Genomic DNA, 22,493 nt, shown 5'->3' on the forward strand with positions numbered 1-22,493 from the left:
GACCGGAAACAAGCTTCCTAGGACCGGTATCTGGCATTTCAGCCGTCTTCAGCCAGGCTTGCTTGAATCCAGTGGCAAAGTGAGCAAGGGACTCACGTCTGAGCATACCCTGCCAACTTATGGCGAACAAAGCAAAAACCAAAGGAAATGATGGACGGAGTGTTGAACATTGCAAGCACTCACCCCCAGTCAACTGATCTGGGTTTAATCCATCACCGTTCTTTAGCCCACTCTGCCACCCCAGTTCAGACATGGCCATATGCAAATCAGTCTGACCCTGTGCCTCATGGGAACAGTCCAGCCCGAACTGCCAAGCCATGTCTTCCCTGGACCGGAAACAAGCTTCCTAGGACCGGTTTCTGGCATTTCAGCCGTCTTCAGCCAGGCTTGCTTGAATCCAGTGGCAAAGTGAGCAAGGGACTCACGTCTGAGCATACCCTGCCAACTTATGGCGAACAAAGCAAAAACCAAAGGAAATGATGGACGGAGTGTTGAACATTGCAAGCACTCACCCCCAGTCAACTGATCTGGGTTTAATCCATCACCGTTCTTTAGCCCACTCTGCCACCCCAGTTCAGACATGGCCATATGCAAATCAGTCTGACCCTGTGCCTCATGGGAACAGTCCAGCCCGAACTGCCAAGCCATGTCTTCCCTGGACCGGAAACAAGCTTCCTAGGACCGGTATCTGGCATTTCAGCCGTCTTCAGCCAGGCTTGCTTGAATCCAGTGGCAAAGTGAGCAAGGGACTCACGTCTGAGCATACCCTGCCAACTTATGGCGAACAAAGCAAAAACCAAAGGAAATGATGGACGGAGTGTTGAACATTGCAAGCACTCACCCCCAGTCAACTGATCTGGGTTTAATCCATCACCGTTCTTTAGCCCACTCTGCCACCCCAGTTCAGACATGGCCATATGCAAATCAGTCTGACCCTGTGCCTCATGGGAACAGTCCAGCCCGAACTGCCAAGCCATGTCTTCCCTGGACCGGAAACAAGCTTCCTAGGACCGGTTTCTGGCATTTCAGCCGTCTTCAGCCAGGCTTGCTTGAATCCAGTGGCAAAGTGAGCAAGGGACTCACGTCTGAGCATACCCTGCCAACTTATGGCGAACAAAGCAAAAACCGCGCGGTACCTGTCACGTTGTGCATTCAAATGCACAACTTGCATTTTTAACCTTGCGGCGGGTACTGCTGGCAGCACCACCCGGCGCAATGCTAGAAATGCGGGATGCTCCTAACTGTGTGGCGGACGCATCCAAATTGCACATGCGGGACTGCCGCATGCATAGCGGGCGGTCCCATTTCCCGGTGCTATGGCGGGCGGACTTTTGCATGCTAATCAGCCCCTATGTTATGAAATAGTACATATTTTAGTAGTATTCTTAACAGTAGTATTGTCTTTCCATAGACAACCTTCTTCTGACTTTATCATGTCTTTCAATTTTCATTCCCTGTTCTACAATGCCCATTTGTTCTTCTTGAGGAAGTGTTTTATAGGCATTCTAATGAATGTGAACAGATCTGGTTGCAAAAATATAAGGGAAAATGAGTTTTCATACTTATTGTTGCACTACAGTAGTTACGAAATTGTCACTTATTTAACTAACGTAATGTAAAAACAAGACGAAAATAAGTTACATACCTTTTTTATGTAGGAAAATATTGATTTGTTTGATGATGTTTGTTATCCAAAATCACTGTAATATGTGTGCTCCAGTAAGAAATTTGTATAGGTTAACCAAAGTCAACAGAATGACCATGGTGGTAACTGCTATTTGGTAATATTTTGATGCATTTATAGCCCAATTAGATATATCAGCCAAAGAGATGATGAAAAGGTCTTCATAGTAATGTTTTTTTAGGTCTCGCCTGATCCAGCGCTTGCGCTGATCTGGCCGAGACATTTTGTATACAGGCTTTTCAAAGTGCTGCCGTGGCCTAAAGCTTCAGTGCACGTGAACGTGCACGCACGCAGCGCCATGTGTCTTTCCTCCGTAGCATGCGACGCGATCGTAATCGCGATCGCGATCACTTTCACTTTCGCGGCCGCATTGCCAAAGCTTGTTCTGTCTCTCCTCCCCCTGCCACCAACACATGTCAATAGGAACCTTGTTGGATACTCTCGTTCTTTGTAGGAGGCAGTTCACACAAGCAACCCGTGTACGGCTTGAGCACTTTGACGGCAGATACTACTTTACGAATGTTCTCCGTTTTGCGTGTTATAGTGGCAGGAACCTCCTTAATGACTTAAAAGGGTACACCAATTGTGAAGTGCCTTTCCTGATGAACTCCACAAAAACACACCGTTCTAGTTGTTGGTTTTTTTTTTTCATCATTTGTCTCGCTCTTTCCTTTTGGGTGGCATAACTTGACCTCCTAGTGGCATACCGTGACATACATAGTAAGAGAGCATGTGTCATTCGTGCCAGAGCTGCCAACTTTGGAATTGAGGCACAACGTCGGAGTCCTGCGATTCTGGGCAAGTCAGTTAATCTATCTCCTCATGCCTAATAAAATGCAATTTAAAAAAATGATATGTGAATGTATGCTTGTGTAATGTAACTGGTGATCGGGTAAAGTGCTCCAATACCATGGGTCGAGTCTGCACTATATAAAACTGCAACAAAAAAAACCATATAATTTTCTGCATCAGTCCTTATACCTGGAGCCCTAATATTATCTTCTGACCAGTGGTTTCCTCTTGCCTCATTGGAGCTCTTACAACATGAATAGTTTGTCCATAACTTATCAGTTTTGAGACCAGGGTCTGTAAGGCTTTGTTGTCCCTGGAGTGCGTGCGTGTGCGTGCAGTTTCTTACGTTTTTCATGCTCCAGTCCAAACCGGTGTCTGTTGGCGGAAGCAGAGTCTGTTTGAAGAACCGGCTGGAGAGGAGCAAACAAACTATCCAGGGGCGGTTTACTGTGCTCCAGATAGAACTACCCACATTACAGCCCTGACGCAGGCCGAAGACTGAGGTCTATCTGTAGATGGCACACAGTTGTAAATGCGTATTCGTGCCTAGGTGCACGTTCACACTCGTGTGATTCCCGCACAGGATACCGTGCCAGGGGGTGCCGGATCCGACGATACGAGCCCGTGCCAAGCGCGGATGCATCGAGAGCTCTCCCTATCTGAAGGTGGCGGCTTCCTCAATTAACTCGATTGTGTGGGCGTTGGTCTTTGCTTCATGTGCTGCTCTCATAACACAGTTCATCTGAGGTGACAGCGAGACAAAACGTGTATTACTCAGACATCTGGTGCTCGTGACGTGTACAAGCTACTATGCACCTCTCTCCAGAATCTATTGCATGTCTCCTTTGCTGCCCCAGGCCATTACTCTGGTTTTTTGTTTTCGTTTTGCATCATAACCACAATGTACCACAAACTGTTCTTTATGCAGGTGCGTTACCTCGAGTAAGTAGACACACTCACCTTGCTTTAGTAGGTTTTATTCAGTGATGGGGGGATTTGCCATGCTGCACTCCTAAAAGTAGTGCCTGCAGCTGTTCCCCGCAGGCACTGGACACTGGGTGTTGCTATTAACCACACTAGGTGCCCATTGCTACAGCATTTGTATCAAGCACAAGCATGTGGCCTAAAGCTCTGCTCCCCCATACCTCCTTCTGCCCCCCCCCCCCCAAGACCTGCTGTTGCCTTCACTTGTGCTCTGCAGGTTCAATCTGTGGTCCTTGAACATTCCCTTTGCCCACCTTCTGTGCCCTCCTGGTCACAGCCCTATGGCCATGCGTTGCAGATTTGTGATCGAGGGTGCAAGTGGCCTTACTGTCCTTTGAGCACCTCCTTCTGCTGTGTGCGTACAGGATCTAATTCTGAAGCCCCGCTGGCCCTGTGCCGTGCAGGTGCAGATATATACCATGATTCATTGGGAAATGTAAGTGCTAGATATAAAAAAAATACCTGAAAGAACCCTATTTGTACCTCGTTTGCAGGAATAAATAAACTTTTAAACAGAACACAATACACTGAGCTGGCAATTATTTTTTTCTGCAGAATCAGTCTGTTGTACAGCTGATCACCGAGCCTCACGTGCAACCTATCAACCTCAGTTACATGAATGAATGTATGTGGCTGAAAACTGGTCACTCAATGGCTGACAAGGCAGAGAAGCCACTGTACTATGATTGGAACTGTCTCCCCGTTGAAATGCGGAGTCCTGGAATGTTACCGCAGCCCACCTGTAAGGTGCTCAAGAGGATTAGATCTGTAAACCGCAGGCACATAATTTTGTCATCGCAGGCCCAATAATTCCAGTGGCCTTGCAGATAGATTTACGTGTACAAAGTACGGGAATCTACATCATGTTTTATGCGGCAAGGCTACTGTTCTTAGGAAGTAATGTCTTTTTGAAAACAGACAGGTGTAGTAGTTATTGAAGGAGTGCAGTGCTGTACTGACTCATCCCCCCCTCACCGCATTACCCGTGTACGTATTTTTCTGCAACATCCTTTGAGACAAACGCTAGTCACGCTGTATGTACACACCCTCTCTAAAGCTCGCCATGTCACAAACAGACCACAGTGATTGTATTTGCTTTCCAGTGAGCCGCAGTGTTCTGTGCTACCTTGTGGTGCACACTGGGGATTATGCTGTAAAACATATGAGGCAATAGGGCTCGCTATGTACATTTAACAGCCTACAGCACCACAAGGTGGTGGTGGGGTAGGTGGGAAGGCGAAACATGTACTTCTATTCGCTTTATATGACTTTTATTCTCGCATGTGTGCCTTTTTCTCACCATTTGTGCCTTTAAAGCGCTTCTTGTGCGGCCTTTGGAATCCGTGCATGTCCTTTCGAGGCCACACAATGCGTTTTTTACCCACATATGAACCTTCTAAACCTAATGTTTGCCTTTTACACTTGATTGCGAAATTGTGCCTTTGTTCACTATTTCATCTTTTTACATTTTTTGCGTGCTCTTTAAACTGTATATGTGGCTTTTATTATAGTTTACATTTTAGTTACATTGCGCAGGAAACAAGTAGCTACTGCCGTTTTCCTATTGATTAATTTGCAACAGAAGGAAGTACCGGTGTTTCATCAGGCAGCTGCTGCACACTGTTTCATTTTTTAATATACGTAACAAAGACTATATGGATTAAACTTTAATAGTGTGACAAAGAGATGCCGGGTTTCAGATTAGGCAAAAGGTTTATACAGTACCTTTTACAAAAATTTACAGTAACATAGAGCACATAAATAACAATCAGCGAGCAAATATTTTTGTGAACCTGCTTTAATGTCTGATTCTGATTATTAGCTTGTAATGGTGTCCAAATTAAAATATATATATATATCTATCAAGCATTTGCAATGAAATAGGTCTTGCATTTGCGAGAGTTTGAGCTATTTTTATTGTAAATGACATTGCCTTATGTTTTGGTTTTTGAAACATAAATAAAAGCCATTGTCATTTACAATGCCAATAGGTCAAATTCGCGCAAATAAATAATAATAATAATAATACTGGGTTTTGTAAAGCGCGACAGCTACCTCGCGAGGAGGTGTCCCGGCGCTAGTAGAACACAGAAGACATGGGAAGTAGTTAAAATTAGCAATTAAAAATTAAAAAGCTAGCGTGGTTGGTTAAAAAGCCAGGTTTTTAGCAGTGTCTTAAAACAGGATTCGGAAGGGGCCTGTTGAATTTCTTGTGGCGGGGTATTCCACAGAGCGGAGACGTTAGCCGAAAAAGTCCGACCCCCGAGTCGAGCCTTTTTCGTGCGTGGGACTGTCAGTTGAACACGGCAGTTAGACCGCAATGCGCGGGTTTGGGAGTATCTGGGAAGACGGTTTTTCAGGTATACTGGACAGGAGCCATGCAAAGATCTAAAAGCCAGCGTTAGTGCTTTAAACTTTATTCTGCTGGCAACTGGCAACCAGTGCAGAGATCGAAGATGCGTAGAGACTGACTGCTTGAGTGGAATTCGCAGTAACAGTCTCGCAGCCGCATTTTGAACTACCTGAAGCTTTTGTGTCAGGTATTTTGGTAGGCCTAGGTAGAGTCCATTGGCATAATCCAGCCTTGAGGTCACAGTGGCGTGGATAACCGTTTTTCGGCAGTCTTCTGGTAGGAGTCTGAGGATTTTACGAAGATTTCTCAGTTTGCTCGTACAACATCCGGCAACTTGTTGGATATGGGAGGTAAAGGACATGCAATCATCCCATCTCACTCCAAGATTTTTTGCCGTGTGACTGGGTGATGGGGCAGGACCCATCTCCGACGGCCACCAAAGATCTGACGCGGGCGGGGAGCCCTTGCCAAAAAAGATAACCTCAGTCTTATTGGCATTAAGTTTTAATTTATTAGCGTTCATCCAGTGGGCTACATCTTGAAGACAGCCTTTGAAGTTAGAAAAGGACTCTTGCGTGATCTCGGAATACGGAAATACCAACTGTGTGTCATCGGCATATGAAATTGCCTTGACACCCCAGTTGGCAATTAGCGTAAAGAGAGGAGCAAGGTAGACATTGAACAAAAGGGGGCTTAAGGCCGACCCCTGCGGGACTCCACAGCCAAGGGGCTTGGGAGCCGACGAGATCGTTCCAAGTGCCACCTTCTGGGTTCTCAGGGATAGGTAGGAGTGTACCCAATCCAGCGCCTTATCCTGAATCCCTATCTCGGCCAGCCGGCTGAGTAGTCTGGCGTGGTCCACCGTATCAAACGCGGCCGACAGATCCAGGAGTACCAGCATTGCTGAGTTCCCTGCATCCAACGACCACCTAACTGACTCGGCTACCTCAATAAGCGCTGTTTCCGTGCTAAAGCCGGGCCGGAAGCCAGACTGTGTTTCATGGAGAATTTTGTTTACTTCTACAAATTTACTCAGCTGGCGCTGTATGACTTTTTCCAACATTTTTCCCGGGGCGGCTAATAGGGATATCGGGCGGAGATTAGTGAGATCTTCCGGGTCCCCGTTAGGCTTTTTCTTTAAGGGCAGGAGGGTAGCATGTTTCCATGCATCCGGAAATATGCCCGAAGCAATGGAGGAGTTCCAGATATGATGAAGTGTAGGAGCTACGAAGTCGGCTATAGAGCTCCATAATTTTGCAGGGCAGGGGTCGTCGGGTGAACCAGATTTGCATCGGAGCAGTTCTTGCCGTACCTCACTCACGGGGATATTGAGGAACTGGGTGAAAGTCTCACTTAGCTCGCTCTTATTCGCGAGGTCCTGTTTCACTGTTTTTATTTCTGGTCCAAAAGAGTCGTAGACCTTTTTAATTTTTTGATCAAAGAACTCAGAAATTTGCTCACAAAGCATAACTGTTGGAGCAACCTCCCTCTCAATGCACTTTGGTTTAAAAAAAGACTGTACTATTTTGAAAATCTGTTTGCTAGACTGTTCTGCCTGTAGAATCGAGTCTGCATAAAAACGTTTTTTATTTTTCCTAATAGCTTTCCGTAGATTTTTAGAAGCTTCTTTGTACCTAATCTTTTCCTCCAGACCATAGTTTGCTCTCCAGAGTCTCTCCAGCTTTTTACAAGCTGATTTCTCTATTCTTAGCTCCTGTGAAAACCAGGGTGCTGAGGGAGAGTCTCTTTTCGATAGTGCACGGGAAGCTGGCGCAATGGAGGAAACCATCTTTCCAACCCACTCGTTGAGGAGTTGAGCATCAATATTGGCGTTGTTTGTCAGGGATGGGGTAGTCTTTTCCAGGACAGGGCCCATAGTCTCGGGGATCAGCTTCTTCCATTGTCTTTTTAGGAAGTAACATTTACTGGACGCAGAAATGTCGTGCGCCAAGTTCAGTGTAAAAGGGACAAGTGAGTGATCTGACCAGGTCAGAGGGAGTGGATCCTCGGACAGCACATTTTTGATATTAGAGAAGATGAGATCAATAGTATGGCCCCCCCTATGTGTAGGGCCCTCATTGATCAGTCTAAGACTGGCCGTGCTTAAAGTAGCTCTAAGTAGTTCTGCCATGGCACAGTCTGATTTATCCATGTGGATGTTAAAGTCACCCACCACAATAAAATGGGGGTGGAGAAGTGAGCTCTGAACAATCATGTCCAGTAGGATAGATAAGTTCGAATCTGCGCCGCCCGGTGGGCGATAAATCACCAGTCCTGCTAATGAGAGCTGAGGACTTGCCTGAAAGCAGAAGTGGAGGCCTTCAATTCCTTGAATCGTCGTAGGTGCTGAGGAGGTTAGTCTTAAGTGCTCTTTAAAAATGATAGCTACGCCACCGCCTCTTTTTGTCCCAGAACGGTTGGCGAGGCATATTTTAAATCCCAGAGGGACTGCCAATGCAATGAAGGTCAGGTTGTCTTCCTTCATCCATGTTTCTGTTAAAAACAGGATATCCCATTCCTGTTCTTCAAGTAACAGCCAGACATCATCAGCATGTTTGGCCAGGGATCTACAATTCAGTAGTCCGGCTCTAATGCCTAACTGAAGTGGAGATTTGGGATTAGGAGGCCTCACAGAATTTACGTTGCCAAAGACTATCTCACAAGTGTTACAAATCTGAGGAGGGGCGAAGGTCAGAGGGTCTGTAGAGTGCGGACAGCATTTAAAGAGGGGAGCCAGAGCCTTTAGGTCCTCACCTGACCACACTATCCTTTCACCCTGAGATCCCTCGCCAGCAGCATGTCTGGCCCCGGCCGCGGTCTGGTCGCGGACGGGCGCAGACGGGCTTGCCTTAGGCACGCCTTCGGCGCGCAAACGGCGCCCCCGCTGCGCCCGTCCGCTGCGCTTCCGGTGGAAACACATGATAAATAGTGGCGGAGGTAGGGGTGTGGCCTGTCAGGTGGTGGGCGTGGCCTGCGTGTCCCAGGGCAGGGCGTCCACTCGAGAAAGTATCCCGTGGCAGAGGGGGATCGAGGTAGGAAAGTTGTCAATCACCTTAAATACACACTCGAAGTAGTAAAATAAAGTCTAAAATCACTTCAGTTTACACAGTAATACAATTTTAAAAACGCTAGCTAGACTCTCCCGGCTTCCGCCTCAGGAGGTCAAAGTGTTCTGCCTCGCGCTAGGAGTGGCGCGCTATTTGAGCGTTCGTCCGTCTAAAAAGGGGCGTGGCCTGTCAGGTGGTGGGCGTGGCCTGCGTGTCCCAGGGCAGGGCGTCCACTCGAGAAAGTATCCCGTGGCAGAGGGGGATCGAGGTAGGAAAGTTGTCAATCACCTTAAATACACACTCGAAGTAGTAAAATAAAGTCTAAAATCACTTCAGTTTACACAGTAATACAATTTTAAAAACGCTAGCTAGACTCTCCCGGCTTCCGCCTCAGGAGGTCAAAGTGTTCTGCCTCGCGCTAGGAGTGGCGCGCTATTTGAGCGTTCGTTCGTCTAAAAAGGGGCGTGGCCTGTCAGGTGGTGGGCGTGGCCTGCGTGTCCCAGGGCAGGGCGTCCACTCGAGAAAGTATCCCGTGGCAGAGGGGGATCGAGGTAGGAAAGTTGTCAGTCACCTTAAATACACACTCGAAGTAGTAAGTAGTAAAATAAAGTCTAAAATCACTTCAGTTTACACAGTAATACAATTTTAAAAACGCTAGCTAGACTCTCCCGGCTTCCGCCTCAGGAGACCTATTGCATTGCAAATGCTTGTTTTTATTTTCTATTGGTTTTCAGCATCATGTTTCTATAGGTGTGCTTGTGTGACAAGACTATTATGAACTGCTTTAGTGACTTATTCTTTTTGTTATGTAGTGATTGGTTTTTATTAGTATCTGATCATAATAATTTAGTTTATGTAGCCAAATAACTGCATACGTTGGTAGCAGTGTGCTACATGTGTAGCCCAAAACCTATCTTACCCAGTCATTGGCTGCCTTTCAAAATTGTGATTGTAAAGTTGTTTCTTACTGGCCAATGTTGGTAACATGTATATATTTGTTTCTGTGGGTTACCATTCCTTCCTCTTGTATGTAAGTGCAGCAGCAAGATGCTTTATGTTTGGGTTGTTGTTCATAGCTTAATTTTTTGGGGCCAGAAAGAATGCAAAGAAAGCCTATCTTGAATGTAAATAAGGTTTGAAAGGAATAGAGATTATCTGGATTGAGGAAAGAGGTTTGAGAGGACATCAGTTTCCCCCTCTAGTTTCTTCTCTGCATGTGAACATCCGCACTATATGAACATACTGGAAAATATACAGGAGAGAGACTAAAATTAAAAATGAAGGCCACATTTTCAAAGTTAGTGTCTCTATTTCACAAAACACTAGGAGAGGGGGGGACAGGGAGCGTTAAAGAAAGTAGAAGGTCCAGTACCCTTGCTCCCAAGAACAAATATGTACTCACTGGTTGGTGACTGTTCTTAGATTAAAGACTGTAACCTACTTGGTTACATAAGAAAGAAGTTAGAAAGTAATCTCTACATGTGCTTCCAGTCTGATGAAGATGGGGGAATTTCTCCTTTAGAAATTAGTGCCCTCACACACTCTTGCGAGTGTCATGCTTCATCATCGGGCATTGCTCCTCCTGGGGGTGGCGCTGCTGTCCTCCACGGGCCCCGCAAGAGGGCTCTTTGTCAGAGATCTTTTAGGAGACGCCGCAGTTGTGCATGTGGGTACGTGGGACTAAAAGGGAATGGTGCAAGTGTATTAAAATTACCCCACCGGTACCCTGAAGTAAATTTTTATTCGTAGGTCCGAGAGGTAAATGTAAAAGAATTATCCAGGGGAGATGAGGCGCCTCTATTAGCAAATATGTTAGAGGTTGAGATATTACACTGCTGCTCTCAGTGCCCGTGTGTGTTTATGAATGTGAAACCTGGTCGACATGTTTCGTGCTGGAATAAAGGTCCCTAATGGATCCTGGTGCGCTTCGTCAGGACCGTGCAGTGAAAATTGGTGAATAAATGTGAGTATAAAAATAGGAGCAGGGAAACAGACTCCCTATAATCCTATAATACCTCTATTAAGGTTCTGAGTGAGTTATACTACTCATGGGAACATCTCATTTGTGTTCCTATTATTACCTGGAGGGGAAAAAAACAACAGGAGTTGGAGACACATATATAGAGACAAACTTGAGTTACAGTGAATACGATTATATCCACATTTTACTTCATTTCCGCAGCTGCGTATTGATCACAACATGCATCTTGTAGCGGCAATTGTGGAAAAACACGCCTTTTCATTTTATTTATACTGCCACCTGAGCAACCTGCCTATATATGTGGGTTATGGAGCGGTCTCATGCATAGGCCTCAAGTTGACTGTGCATGTTGTGCTTTAGCCCACGTGGGTGACTCGAAATCCTTTATTTGAGTCATGGTGGCCACCAATGGTTAAAAAATAAGCAAAGTGAGATTCGTAGGTGTAGCGATACAAAGGGGCAAGGAGGCCCTTGTGCATAGAGGCAGGCCATTACCGCTACTACGTCTTGTAAAAATGTTATTAAAAAAGATAGCGTTACTTGACTCGGTGTTCGTATATAGAGAAAGACGCATACTGTCACCCAAAATAATGCAGCCATTTACCCCTTCACAAGAATGTAGTGCCTCAACGGCGAGTCCCAGCGGTCTTGAGGGAGTGGTCTCTGTAGAATGATAAAACCTCCATGAGTCTCTAAGCGTACTGCGACATACCTGTTTGTGAAGAGAGTCAGCAGAGCAATACTCACAAAGTAGCCCCTCCGATCTGGCATTAAGCCTGCCCTGCCGCCGGGTGAATGCTGGAGGTTTGCCAGCAAGAGGCCGGCCTGTTAAGACTCTGTCCGTGGCAGAAATGACGCAGCTCCGTCAAAGAGCGTGGTTATGTCAACGTTACCGGACGTCGTGAAAAAGAACTAGCACGTCAAAAGTGCTGGGGAAGGTGGCCATGTTGGGGTTATGTTCTGTATATCTACACGGATGTATAAGTAGATTATCGTAATGGTCATGGTTCGTTATACACCCTTATACTCGTTAAAATAGGTCAGTTGAAAGGACGAAGAGTAAGGACATTGTTCGTTTGTAACGGACGTGGCTCACTAATTGGTGTTAAGTGAGCATAATTGTGTAGATCTAAACTTGGGGGTCAGTTACCAGGTTAGATGGTCCCCCCATTGGATGTTAATGATGAACAAAGCTCACGGTGTGGATAATTATGTGAGCCAAGTTGACTAATGTTACTTGGGGATCATGTTTGGCAGTATCCATGGACGTCGTTAGTCATTTGGGATAGCTGTGGGTATGCCTGTGCCAAATCGGTATACTCTAGAAAGTGTGGTCTGGTATTGTCCTAGACTAGCATTAAATGAGGGCCATGTTTTACCGTGTCAGAGAACGTCGTTATCCATCTTTTGAGGCTTTTGGTGTAACTCTTCTGAAAAGGATATGTGTTAGTGATATGCAGGGACTACCCCATTCGCCTCAGCCACAAAACCTGTAATCAGCAGTTGTTACAGAATATACAAATGTAAATGTACTGTGCTGTGTGGAAATGGTGTGGAGGGGGTTGTCTTAGGTGGTCTGTGCTCCACAAGGGACAGTGTCATAAAATTCACTCACTCCTGGGGTATCTGGTTCACTTTCCTAATGCTCTAAGTGGTAAGTTCAGCCCATGGTATCTCATCGTTTAATCCCCGCGTATTACATTTCGGTCTGAACACCCAACGTTGTTCCTGCCTAAATAGGGTGCTGGGGGTCCAATTGGGATTGGATTCGATGATGGTCCATCTCAGGCTGTTCCTCTCATGGTTCTTCTCCATTAAGTGATTTAGTAGCTTTGTACTCCTTTTTTCACATTGTATCATGCTTTTGTGTTCCCCTATGCGAATTCTGGCAGGTCTTGTTGTCATCCCTACGTATTGCATATTGCACGTACATGTGATTAGATATATACAGTTGTTCGTATTACAGTTCATGTGTCTTTTGTGTAACCATGGTCTAGCCAAGCTCAAGTCAATTTGTTTGGTTGCTCCTGTTAGGGGACAGATGGAGCATGACCCGCATGGGTAGTGGCCCTCAACAGGTGGCAGTGTCCACAAGGTAGATTGCATGGGGATGGATGCTTTTGGGCGTGTATGGACCAAGAGGTCCTTGGAATTCTGTGTTCGTTTGAATGAGAAAAGCGGTTGTGGCCCAGGTTTAAATACTCCAGTCTCTAAAATTCGCCAGTGTTTTTGGATCACTTTTTGGATTCTGCTGGAGTTGGGAGTGAATGTAGTTACACATGTTAGTGCTTCTGTTTAGGGTTTCTCCTTCACTTAAAATAATAATTCCCTGTGGTTATTCCTCGCTCGTTTTTGTGCTTGTCGTATTATCCTCTTGGGATAATTGCGTGCAGACAAGTTGTTTGCCAAAATGGTGGATTGATTTTCCACTTCTTAGATGGTATTACAGTTGCGTCAAAGGCGTAAAAATTGTCCTACAGGAAGGTTATCTCTGAGCGCCTTGGGATGATGGCTCTCATACATCAGGAGACTGTTACGGTCTGTGGGTTTTTTGAAATTGTTAGTTAGCAAGCTCCCCTCATGTAGTGTAATCCAGAGATCCAGAAAGGTGACATTCTCTTTTGATATTGTACTCGTGAATTTCAAAAAAGGGTCTAGAGTATTTAGCCATTCACAGAATGTTGTGCATTGGTTTTCATCTCCTTTCCAGAAGAGTAAAATGTTGTTGATGTAGCGACGCCAAGTCATTATGTTCTCCATGTAGGGGTTAGTCTCGTCCAGGATGTATTTGTCTTCAAAACTGGCCATGTACATACAGGCCAGACTGGGCGCGAACGTACTTCCCATGCTGGTCCCTTGGATTTGGTGGTACAGTTGTTTGTGAATGACAAACAAGTTTTCTTTGAGGGCCAAGGATGCACAATCGCAGATAAACGAGACTGCTGTCTCATATGGCCACAAGTGAATCCTCTGGAGCATTGATTCGATTACTTCCAGGGTGGCATCTTGGGGGATATTAGTGTATAATGCTTCGCTGTCTATGCTGACAAGTAGAGTGATTGCTTCTGGTTCTGCGAAATTCTCAATGAGATTGAGGACTTCTGTAGTGTCCCTTAGGTAGGTTGGATTTTTTGTGACTATGGGGCGTAGAATTTGCTCAATGGTTCGAGCAATGAGTCGATGCCTGACACTATCGGGCATCCTGGAAGGGGGTTGTCTCCTTGTGTATTTTGGGTAAGGTGTAATAGTAAGGCATTCGGGAATGATCATTCATAAGGAAAGCTACTTCCTGGGATGTGATCCAATCTTCACTTTCTGTCTCTGTGACCATCATTTTGATCTATGTTGTTATTTTGCTGTAGGGTCTTCCTCAATGGGGAGATAATATTTGGTATCCGTGAAATGACGGCGACATTCTGCATCATATGTGCCTATGTCCTGAATCACGATGGCACCGCCTTTATCGGCTGGTTTGAGAATTATTGATGCGCCTTCCGTTATGCCTTTCAAAAGCGTTCTTTCTTCCTCTGTTAAGTTGTCAAAAGTGCGTTGATGTTGGAGGTTGGTAACATCCTTCAAAACGGCTTGCTCAAAGGTGAGCACTTCATTTGGTGTCACCGCTGCTGGGGTGTGAATTTTGATTTATTCTTCAGCCCAGTGCCTCTGGAGGTGGTCTCTGGTTTGTCTTGAAAGAAGGCCTTCAATCTCACCTTCCTAAAGAACTGATGGAGTTTCTGATGTGGTCGGAATGTGTCATCACAGGGTGTCAGGACAAAACCTAATCCCTTCTCCAAGAGGTCGGATTCATCTTTAGACAGTGACCTGGAGGACAAATTGACCACTAATGTTTCAGTCCTGATGTCTTACTCCTCAGGGTCATTTGTTCTGGTTCTTGCAAGTGAACGTTCTTTGATCCGCTTCTACGTCTGCCTCTTCCTCTGCCCCGTCCTCTGTTGTGAAAAGGGGGGTTCGGAAACTGCTGATATTGTGGTATCTGGAAGGGGTGTCCTGGTGGTGCGTTCCACATATGTTGGTGACCAATCCATTGTCCCAAGTATGGTTGTTGTTGGAATGGGTGCGGTGGGAAGTTTTGGAACAGTGGTGGATGTGGTTGTCTCTAGGCCCCTCTGGACGATGGTGTGTAGTTTTTCCAATTGTGGCTTGTGTCTCTGTTTCCCAACATACTTTTGTGTAAATCTGTTCAGTAGCTGTTGAGAATTAAGGTTAAAAATGTAAGTATATATAGTGACAAATAGAATCCGCTGACCCAAAAGGTGAAAAATTAAGATCTGATTGGCTGGTGACAATATCAATAAAAATGCTGCGGCAGCCATTTGAGGACTTGTGGGCACAGTCCCCTGTCCTGAAAAAAGAATGAAAAAAATATAAGACGGCAGGGTAGGGATACACTGACCCCTTTAACTTTGCGGGGATGGTCCCTCTCGTGGAATAAAAAAAAACAGGGCCGAGGCAAAAGATTTCTTTTTTGAAAGCTTCCTCTGAGGATCCACCTTAAAATTAAAAACCAAGGCGGGAATCCATCCTTTCCAGTATGAAGCACCCTGGGGTGGGCCAGAGAAAAGGACTTTGCAGCTGACAGAAATAAGGGGTAGGAGTTTGTGGTTCCCTAGAGCCATTTTATGGCCTCAGGGACCCCATACCCTCAGCCGTGCATATTTATTTGATGAGGCAAGCGTGGGTCCCCTGTTCATTGAGCCATGTTATGGCCTTGGGGATCACATCCTCTGGGGCCCAACATAAAGCAGCGTCCCAGAAATCCCATACCCCTGGGACACATGTTGTACCCTGCTCCCACCAGGAAGGAGAAGAATGACTTGCGTCAGGTGAGAGCAATGAACACAGGAATGCTCCTGCCCTGCATGAGCAGAAAGACATGGTGCTCCCTTCCGGGCAGGAGAAAATCAATGCAGCTTGCCCCCACTGGTTCCCAGAGTGTGGACTACCAGGGGAGCCTGCAGGGCACAGGTGCTATGGGCCTCCCCCACAACCACCTGCGGGATGAGTTGTGGATGCACCAGGTAGAATAAAATAATAAAAGCCTGTGAGGCTGCTCATAAAATATTGCCTTCTCTTTCCTAAGAGCTCCCCAGAATTTCATGGGCTTTGTTTTTAAAATTGTCCTTGACCTGGTACCCCAAGGAGGGGCAGGAACTATTTGCAAAAGTTTTGTCGTGGGCTGCAAGGAGCACAGCAGCTCTCTAGGAAAGATAAAAAAAATAAGTCTCCTGGGTAATTGAATGCATGACCACAGGAGACATAATTATTATTTTCTTAGTATTCAGAGTTGGATCTATGTAGTCCAAGCCTAAAGGGCAGGTATGAAACATTCCAGTACTTTGATGGTGCTAAGCAAATGAAGCCTTTTGCTTCCTATTATTTGAAATTTTTCTGAGATCTCAAGATGTCATTGATTACCTTCATTGCGCCAAGGCAAGCAGTTCTGTCTCAGTTAAAATGGGCCTTGTTATTCTAAGAACTACCTACAATGCCAGTGTCAGAATGTTGCCATAGATCCCGCACATATATCATGGGTGACCCTTATGTCAAAAACTACCTCCAGGGGGGGCGTGGCTTAGCAAGCCAGCATGGCGGACAGCTTCAAAGTGGGCTCCGTCCAGCCCTTCATTAATCCTTACGTTATCCTGCTCCTCTGGCCACGATACCCCCGCCTGCTGTGCCTGGAGGTGGGGAGCTGCGGCGGCGCTTGTTGGCGGTGTTTTGGGGTCCGGAGCGGCATCCTGCAGTGGCGGCGGGATCGGATCGGCGCTGAGGGCTGTGGGCGGCGCTGAGACCACTGCCTCGAGTGTGGCCCGGCTGGAGGATCCTGTTGCGGCGGAACGGTGGTGGATGGGGCAGCCCCCGCTGGAGGCGCAGAGTGAGTTATCCTGCTGGTGGGGGGTTTCCTGTGTGGCGCCCCCCCCCTAGTGTTCGACGGTCGATCGGACCGAGGGGGGAGAGAGTTGACTACCTGGGAGGTGTTCGCTGCTGCGGACGCCATTTTGGGCCCCTGACGGGGGAGCTCCCGGGATCCGTGCATAGCCTGGTGGTGGTGGTGATTGGCAGATGCTCGCCTTCCTGGTCTGGATATTGAGGGTCCGGGGCCTGGTACGTGGCCCCCGGGCTGCGGAGGTTGGCCCGCCCGTTGTGGTTCACGGATAGACTCCCGCGGAGGATCACTCCTAGCTGTCGGCAGTCGGATCGGGCTGCGGCGAGGACCCGGGCGGCATGGGGTGAGTGGTCGTGTTCCCCCACTGGGCCTGCTGTTTGTGGATGGGCTTGGGTCCCTGCCCACCCCCCTGTCGTCTCCAGGTCTGTGTGGGGGTTCGGCGGTGCTGTCAGACCGTGTAGGGGTGTAGGGGGTGACCGCGGCCTGCAAAGCCTACAGCGTTTCTTGGATGGCGCAGGGGCGCATCCTGTCCGCTCCCGGGGGCTTGTCTGTGGCTCTGTGGGGGTGCCATTGAGGACCCGGGCTCTGGGGCATACGGCGATATTGGTGGCCCGTGCAGTGATTTCTGGGACACCCTGGCAGCATCCTCATCGCCCGCAGGGTTGCTGAGTGGCATTGACATTCACCCGCTGGGTGGAGCGGTGCCACCTGACGCACGAAGGGTAGGGACAATTGGCGACGGCACTCCGACGGCCGCATCGGCAGTTGGATCGAGCTGCGTGGACCGCTGTCGGACAGTAGTGTCGCCCTGGGCTACTTGCGCTGCCCTACCAGGGTGCGCAGTGATAGCGCTTGCCCGAGGGTAGGGGGTTCACGAGGGTCTACCCGGCTCACCATGATGAGAGATAAAACCAGTGGAAGGTCCTCCAAGCAAAGCACGCTGGACACATTTTCTGGCCCTGGAGGCTCCGCGGTGGCAGCGGGCGGGGCCCAGGGCACTGTCCCGGACAATGCGGCCCTCCTGGCGGCTGTCACCCAGTCCAGGGATGCCTTGGATGCCAAAATAGGGGCAGTGGGCTAAGATGTAATGTTGCTGCGCCAGGACCTGCGAAATGCGGTGGCACGCGAGACTGAGACGCGGATCTCTGGGGTGGAGGATGTGGTGACTACCCTGCAACAGCGAGTGGCCTCTCTGGAGACTACCCAGCAGGGCTTGGCGTCTAGGGTGGAGGATGCTGAGGGCAGGGCCCGACGTAACAACCTCCGCTTTGTTGATTTTCCGGAAGGATGTGAGTCTGGAAACATGGAGAGGTTTCTCACCCAGTGGCTGGAGAGCTGGCTGCCCCCCGATTCCCTTTCGAAAAGCTTTGTGGTGGAGCGGGCACATAGAGCCCTGATGCAGAAGCCTCCCCCTGGGGCCCGGCCGAGGCCAGTGATTGCGAAACTACTTAACTATCATGATCGGGATGTGATCCTTAAGCAAGCCAGGGCCCACAAACCTTTGCAGTTTAACAATGCCTAGATTCTGATATTCCCGGACTATACTAAACAGACTCAACAACAGCGGCAATCATTCCTTGCGGCTAAGGCCCACCTGCAGGAACTCAAGCTTCCATATGCGTTGCTCTACCCGGCCCGGCTGCGGGTTGTCTACCGCTACCGCACATACTTTTTTTTACTCTCCGAAGGAGGTTTTCCGTTGGACGGATGAGACGGTGCGGCTGCGCCCTCACTCCCCGCCCGGGAGAGAATCTGACTCATCCTCGAGCGGAGTGGCCCGGAGTGTGCCTGGTGGCCGGGTGAAGGGGTCTCGCCCCTCCAGGTCCAGGAGGCGGTCTAAGTCCGGCGATGCTTCGCTGTGTGGGGGGTCAGCTTTGGATCAAGCGGCACCAGCTGACTGATTCATCTTTGTTCATGCGCATCAATGACTCTTAGAAATGTTCACAGTGGTCAGAGGAGCTCGATGAGGGCCGACATCTCTGCTGGTTACTCCAGATGGGGATGGGGGCTAAGGGATGATGGGCTGTAGTTTGGGGATCCATTGGCGGGTGGGGGGTGGTACCCCCTGTTGGGGTCTGCCTGCTCTGCCTGCCGCGACAGGTACTTCACCGTTCTCGAGGTATAGGGTGGGGGTAGGGGGTTGGTTGGGTTGTTCTGGGAACTGTTGTTGTTCTTTTATCGCACTGTCCAATTGCAGGTCGGGGTCGCGCTGTGACATGTCTTGGGCTACTGGGGCTCTTCCTGTTTCCGATGTTTTGGCATGGCCGCTACTGCGGGTAGATCGTTGGATTCCTTGGGGTCCCTGCGCATTTTGAGCTGGAATGTCAGAGGTGCGCTAGATAAGATTAAGCGTGGCGCTATCCTTAAGCAGGCTAAACACGCCGGTGCTGATATCTTGATGTTACAAGAGACACACCTTATGGGGACTAAAGCACAATGCTTCCAGCGTTTCGGATATATTCAGGTGTTTCATGCGGGCTTTGTGCGAGGTTCAAGGCGGGTGGCAGTCTTGAGCCATAGACGAGTTCCTTACATCCACATTAGAACATGGGGTGATGCGCAGGGCAGATATCTTTTCCTACAGGGTACCTTGAGGGGTGAGTGCATAATTTTGGAGAGCGTCTATGCCCCACCGCCGCTGTCCTGGGTTTTGTAGAGAAACTAGTGACTGTGTGGACAGATATCCCAAAGGGACTGGCAGTGGTTGATGGGGACTGGAACGATGTGCTGGATCTTGCTCTTGACAGGCGGAGGCCTGATGGGGCCCCAATGGTTCGCAATCCCACCAAGCTTCATTCCCTCTTGGTGGGCCAGGATTAGGATGACCCATGGCGTCCGTTGCATGGCGAGTCTCCGGGGTTCACCTATCTCTCGGCGGTCCACGACTCCTTCTCTAGTATCGATTATATCTTCGTGTCTCGGGACGACGCTGGCAGGGTGGTGGAGGCCGACATTCTCCCCCGAGGGTTATCTGATCATTCATCGATGGCCATTACACTGCGTGCTGGCCCTGCGTGAGGACCATTCCGGTGGCGCCTCTCCGTGTGGAACCTCCAACAGGCGGAATATAGGGAACACATGGGGTACGCCATAGATCACTATTTGCTGCACAATGTGGGAACGGTTTCGGCGTTGGCGTCCGTGTGGGAGGTGATGAAGCCCACACTCCGTGGGGTTGATATCTCCTTCTGTGTGGCGGCACGCAGGGCCCACAGGGAATCTCTTGTTCGGGCAGAGGCGAAGATCGTAGACCTAGAAGCACGCAGTGGAGACGAAGGGGGGCAGCTGGTCCGCCGCCAGCTGTTGCTGGCGCAACAGTATCACGCGCCCCTTTTGTTGGACGAAGCCCGCCAGGCATGGTTGGCAACCCGCAGCAGGATATATCAGTGGGGGGACAAGTCGAGCAAAATCTTACATAGATTGTGCCAAGGGGCGACAGGCTCCCTTGTCCTCCCGGGTGTAGTTGGACCCGATGGAGTACCGATCGCAGAAAGTTTTGCGGCCTATTATGCGGACCTCTATGTTCCCCGAGAATGTCTGCCGGCAGAGGTTATTGCCCAATCTTTGGATGATCTTCCACCCAGAACTCTGACTGACGAGGTAAGCGCGGACCTTGATCACCCATTCTCAGTAGATGAACTAAACTCTGCTCTTCAGGAGCTGCAGCCTGGTAAGGCGCCGGGCCCTAATGGATTCCCGAACGAATTCTTTAAACGGTAGTTCCAGCAGCTTGGTCCTCATTATTGTAGGGTGGTGGAAGAGGCTAGGGAGGTTGGTCGTTTGCCCAGAGACTGGCGGCATGCTGAGGTGGTGGTTTTCCACAAACCCGGCCGGCCTCCTAAACACCATGCATCCTACCGTCCCATCCCCCTTCTCAACGTCAAGGCTTAGGTTTTGGCCAAGGCGCTTGCTAATCGTCTCCGTCCCCACGTCTCGTCTATTGTTCATCCGGACCAGGCCGGGTTTATGCCTCAGCGGGCGACCCGCCATAATATTCGTAGAGCCCAGACAGCAATTGCGGCAGCAGAGAGCTTGGGGGTACGCGCAGCCTTATTGCTTGCGGATATGGATCGGGCCTTTGATTCATTGAGCTAGGAATATTTATTCGCCCTCCTACGCAGATTGAATTTAGGACCTCACTTTCTCTCCTATCTGACTTTGCTTTACACGGACATAACAGCGTCTGTGCGCGTGGCTGGTTCTGTCTCGTCGCTCTTTTCTATTGGTCGAGGCACCAGGCAGGGGTGCCCCCTGTCACCTTATCTGTTCGCCCTGGCAATGGAGCCCCTAGCCGCTTGGGTGCGTGTTGATGCGCAGGTGTCAGGGTTTGAATGGGCCAATGGCTTGTCGGATCATATAGCTTTATATGCAGACGATGTGCTATTCTTTCTTCCACAACTGGATAGGACTAGCTTGCTGCGTATCATGCAGGTGTTTGGGGAGACTACCGGCTTGTATATGAATGAGCGTAAGTTTACCCTGTGGGTCCGAGGTGGACAGACTGACCCTGGTGCCTGGGCCTCTGCGGTGCAGGTGGCGTGTGGGGGGCTGAAATATTTGGGTGTGTTCCTCTCGGACACTCGGTCGATTTCCTGGGAAAAGAACTTGGTGCCGGTATGGAACAGGGATGCGTGAAGATCTTAGAGTCTGGTCCCACCTGCCCCTATCTATATATGGCCGCTGGGCCATTTTCAAGATGGTTGCTCTTCCTCGCTTGCTATACCAGCTGCAAAACCATCCATATCCTATCTCCTCGGGTTGGTTCCGCCAGGTTAATGCGACTTTGGGCCAGTTTCTCTGGGGTGGGGGAGTCGTTAGGGTGGCTCTCCATACTTGCTTTAAATCCACGTATTGCAGGGGAGTCGCTACTGCCGATATTCTCTGGTACTATATGGCCTCCCACCTGTTGGTCTGTAAGGAATGGTGGTATGGCAACAAGTCGGATCCGGCGTATCTTCTAGAGCGCCGGTTAATGGGAAACCATTCACTGCATACGCTCCTTTATTCCGCGCCTTTGAGGCGCTCTTCGCCATGTGTGACACGACTGGTGTTTCAGGTTTGGAGACATGCGTTGCGGAGGATGGGCTGGTGGAATCGCCTAACTTGAGAGACACCTCTTTGGCAAAATGGAGGCCTGCCGAAGTTGGCGGCCTTGCTCGGCTTCCAGGACTGGGATGCGATTGGGATCTCCACTTTGGGGGACGTCATGAGGGGTCCTGTCCTGAAATCATTTCAGGATTTGCAGCAGGACTTTCAAATGCCGCGCACTCAATTTTTTAAATACTTGCAATTTCGGCATGCTCTCTCTCCTAGCTTGGTGGGTCTGGGGGAGCTAGCCGACTTCAGTCCAATAGAGGCGAAAGTTTTCATGGAGGACCTGTGGGACCATAAGATATCAAAAATATACCAGTCCCTTGTGACACACTGCTCCCCATCTTTACAGCGTCTCCGTGGGGTATGGGAGGAGGATGTGGGCCCACTTGAGGAGGAGGACTGGATGGAGGCCCTGGCCTCCCCACGCGGGGCGGCCATCGCTATGAACCTTCGACTTATCCAGTTTAAATACCTCCATAGAGTATATTTTACTAGAGTTAGACTGTACAGGGCTGGTCTGGTGGCATCCCCGAATTGCCTTTGCTGCTTGCGTGAAAAGGGACTCTGCTGCATACAATATGGGATTGTTCTGCGCTAGCTAGGTTCTGGCGGGGTGTACTGGCATGCCTTTCGGAAGTTCTGGGTTGGGA

The sequence above is a fragment of the Triturus cristatus genome, chromosome 6 (assembly GCF_964204655.1).
Source record: "Triturus cristatus chromosome 6, aTriCri1.1, whole genome shotgun sequence".
In the NCBI taxonomy this organism is placed as follows: Eukaryota; Metazoa; Chordata; class Amphibia; order Caudata; family Salamandridae; genus Triturus; species Triturus cristatus.